Here is a 4,482-nt window from a genome sequence, read left to right on the forward strand (position 1 = left end):
AAAGGAGGCAGTTATAATAAACTTCTAGGAAGTGACTCCACTGAGGAAATTTTTTCCTGCCGGGCACTAGACGGTTGTTAACTGCGTCCCACTTTGAACCTGGCCCAAAAAAGTTAGTTCCCGCCACACACACTAAACCCTTTTGCATTTCGTTGTGCATAAACTTGAAGAATTTTATACAGCCAGAAGTATGTACAAATTTGTATGCATAGTTGTGTACAAAATGTGCATAATTATGCACACACTGTACATTGTTATGCATAAAATTGTGCATAATACTATGGCCGTATAAAATTCTGCAAATTCTATGTACATAGCAAAGTACAATAGGATTTAGTGTGCACTAAAATTATTGTGCGTGCCAACAACATTTTGAAGCTCGGCAACAACAACTTTGGTGTGCCTAGAACAAAACTGTTTAGTACGTCCAAATTGTCGGTCTCGGGACAAAATGTTAGGGCTCAGGACCAAAAAGATTTCTCAGTGTGCCTAGCCACCAACCTTTCCTCTCCCTTACAACGTGCGTCACCTTAACGTGACAGCAACAGAGCAGCCTGACTCGCTGTCGTGGCTCTGTAACCTGTGCTCCTCTACCCTGGAGGAGCGCGACACTCTCTACGCGTCCTTCCATTAGACTAACGCATGCAACAGCAGAAGCGGCAGAAGCAGCAGCAGAGTGCTCGACACATCTCCATGTTCCACGGGAAACGGCAGCGATCCCCGCTCTGGCCATTCACAAGCTGGAGAGGGGTGCAGAAGTTGGCTCTTGCCTGCCCTCCCCCCCCCCCTCCCCCAAGCCCCTACACCACCAGCTTTCACAGGGAAGAGGGGTAATGTAGAAAGTGAAAGTCGCCCGGCCCTCCGGAGCAGCGCACCAGAGCCCTGCTGCTGTTTGTCAAAAGCAAAAGCGAAACACAGAACCCCTCGCGTGAATTAAACGCGTTCGCCGCTTCTAACTTTTGCGCGGAGTCCCGTTGTAGCGGCCTTTCTCACGGGTTGTGCCCAAGCCAAAGCGCCCGATTCTTTCTTCCCCCCGCCAAACTTTCTATATTCTTGCAAAGCTGCAATACGCCACGCGACGCGCTGCGATGCGATGCGGCCGAAAAAAAAACAAAAACAATAAAATAAGTATATATCCATACACAGAGAGGCAGCCGTGGCAAACAAGACAAGGACCCCTCCCCCGCCGGACCCCTCCGGACCGCCGCCCTTCCCCGAGCAGCCTCACAGAGGTGAGATACAAGGCGCGCAGGTGCTCCCCACCCAGGCCGGCTCGGCTCGGCCCGCGGCCGCGCAGCTCGGCTAAGCGCTGCTCGGCTCCACTCGGCTCTGCTCCTCGCCCCGCCCCGGTGGGGTGCAAGCTGGGTGGCCGCCTCCCCCTCACCTGGCCGGGTTCCTGCCGGGCTCAGAGCAGGGGTTGGCCCCCGGATGGGCTTGCCTGCTCGCCTGGCCCAGCAGCAGCGGCGCGCCCCGCTGGCTGCGGTTGGGCTTGGTTAGGGCTGTCGTTGGGCTTGGGGATAGGGCTAAAGTGACGGCCTTCCCCTCACCTGGCCGCGGCGGGTTCAGGAGCAGGGGTTGGCCCGGGTGGACTTGGCTGCTTGCCCCGCTGCCTGCGGTTGGGTTTGGTTAGGGCTGTTGTTGGGCGTTGGGTTGGGCTTACGGTTAGGGCTGAGTGGCCACCTCCCCTTCACCTGGCCTGGTTCCTGTACGACTCAGGGCAGGGGTTAGCCCAATGGCTAAGAAAAGCTGCTTGCGGCTCGCCTCGCCAAGCAGCGATCACCTCCGTAGGGCTTGGTTAGGGCTGTCGTTGGGCTTGGTTAGTTATAGCTAGGCGTAGAGTAGGGGTCGGCTCGCAATGTTAAAGTCTTACGAAAAAAACTGCCAAATCCTTCGTATTACGAAGGATTTGAAAGCTTCGTAAGGGGCAAATGCTTCGTATGTACGAAGACGAAGACGAAGGATTTGGCATTTTGCTTCGTAAGGCTTTAACTTTGCGGTTGGGCTTGCTAACTTGCTTGCTCGCTGTTGGCTATGCGGTTGGATTTGGTTAAGGCTGTCGGCTGTCGTTAGCCCGCCGCTGGAGGATGTTTTTTCGGAAAGGAGAGAGCGCCAGTCATTGCGGAGTAAATTAAGGCTAGCAAACGTGGCTGCAACGTAGAAAATCTTGACAGGAAAAGTAGGGAAACGCTGCTTTTGTGTTGTTGTTGTTTTTTTTTGACGGGCGAGCCGAAGCAGCCTCCTTTTTTATGTTTCTCTCTCTCTCTCTCTCCCGACGTGTCCAAGGTAAATAGCTGTCAACAGGTCGGGTCGTTATCGCAAGGCGGCGCCGCAGTCAGTAACAGGCGTTAACAGCAATTACCAGGAGCACAACAACTTCCAGCGAGAACAACCGCTAATAGACCACAAACGGCACAGTCACAAAACTGCCATTTGTCAATTTTCCTACCCCCACCCCCTTTTTCAGTCACTCCAACAGTATGAAGGGCGAAGCAGGGGTGGGAGGGGGTAGGGGTAGGGAACTGATGCCAGAGGCCGCGGCGGGGGAGTGAAGGAAAGGAGTGCAGGGGAGAGACGGAGTGGAGTAGAGAGCCCAAAAGAGGGAGAGATAGGAGCAGAGCGGGTCCTCTCTCTCTCTCTCTTTCTCTCTCCCCCCTCCTCTCTTTCTCCTCCTCTCTCTACCCTCGCCTTGACTCGAGCGTAAAGAGGGCGGCAGGTGAGGCTACTTTCGGCACACTCTAGACGCTTTAGGCGAACAGCCCCATCACTTGTTTCCTGTCCGGAGTCTTCGCTCGTCCAATAAGGTAAGTCTGTCTCCCCCTTCCCCCCTTCCCCCCCCCTTCTCTCTCTCTCTCTCTCTCTCTCTCTCTCTCTCTCTCTGCGAGCCTCCCCCCTCCCTCAATATATTGCTGCTACCTGCACACCACTGGTACGCAGAGGGACTCAATTAGGCTCAGGGCCGGGCGGGCGGCGCGGCGCGGCTGGACGGGGCGGGGCTGCAGCTCTCCCAGGGGGATACGGAGACTCTCAACGCCCCGCACCACAACACCCACCACGCCCCACCGCGCCCCGCCACGCCCCGCCACGCCCCGCCTCTCTGCGAGCCAGCTTTTTGGCCTGGGGTCAACACTCTGGGGGTGCAGGGTCGGGTCGGGCCGGGTCGGGTAGGGGTCGGGCCCGCCTGGGGTGCGCGCGTCCACCACCTCGCGGTCCCAAACCCACCGCCGCGCCAGCGCGCACTACAAAAAAACTTTGCCCCTTTCTCCTCGTTTCCGTCTAATTACGGGGACATAACGCGGCAGAAAAAGTTCGAGTCGTTTTACATTCCGCAGAAAGTATATTTAACGTGTGAGTGGGCGCCGCGCGCGTCCGGGGTGGCTGACCCGCGGCGAGCGCCGGGAGGGGAGGCAAGCGCGACACTCGGGTGCCGACGTGTTGCCTACCCGCCAGGCGCTCCGGGCGGGCCGCCCGTGAGCGCTGGGAGGCCTGGGCAAGCGGGCGCCAGCGTGTTGCCTGCTACACTTATACTGTTATCTTGATTTGAAGTAGCTATATAGACCAGTCGAAATGCTTCCCGATGCTAATGAATTTATGATAACGAAGACAAGCGGAGTGTGATTTCCTGTCAAAAGTCAGAATGAGTTCTGACGAATTTCTTTTCACAACCAATGTTTTCGTGAAGTCCTGACTTTTTGTTTTTAAAACAGTGTACTATTCCCCATTTGTTTTGCCAGCGTCAAAGAAGGGGTGGGGGAGGGGAAGGGGGTGCCGGTCCGCGTGCGCACGCCTTGAGATTATTGCTACTTGTCAGCGCCGCCCACCAACGCCGCCGTGAGGCCCGTTCTAACGGGGGAGTGGTGGCAATGGGAGGGGGAATGTCAAACGCGCTGTGGGTGTGGGTGGGAGCGGAAGGAAGCGCGGCAAGGTATTCGGAACGAACGAGGCAAAGTAATAATAGGACGACGGACAAGTTCGGCGGTTAAAGTTTCAATGGCGCGTATCCGTAGTTTTTAGAAAATTATAGGAAAACGAAAACGGCGTATCATTACTCTTTGCCATACCGATTCTCCGATTCAACACATTCTACATTTTGATGAGGAAAGTAGGAGGCGGGGTGGCTGATTCGAAGAGATGAACACATCACGATGTGAGCGCGGCGAGTAAACTGGCGTCGGTGGCGTGGCGCTACCTCCTCGCGAAATCGAATTAAAAAGCAATCGTAAACGCGCCGCGCGTACATGTGCGTATGCGTACAGCATAACGCTCCCGCCCCACCCGCCCCGGTCATTTGCGCAAATTTCCGCGGCCCCTGTTTTTGCGCGACAGCGTGGGATAGAGGTAAATGTAGGGACGGGTCAGGTGAGCGGCGGCGGCGGTAGCGGCGCGGGGGGCCACGCCACGCCGCGCCACGACCCGCCTTGCTCCGGGAGATATGAGGGCTTAGCGCGTTTGGCACGGGGCTGACTCGCCCCTCTCACCAGCCCA

This window comes from Frankliniella occidentalis, unplaced genomic scaffold, assembly GCF_000697945.3.
Source record: "Frankliniella occidentalis isolate FOCC.00 unplaced genomic scaffold, Focc_3.1 Scaffold233, whole genome shotgun sequence".
In the NCBI taxonomy this organism is placed as follows: Eukaryota; Metazoa; Arthropoda; class Insecta; order Thysanoptera; family Thripidae; genus Frankliniella; species Frankliniella occidentalis.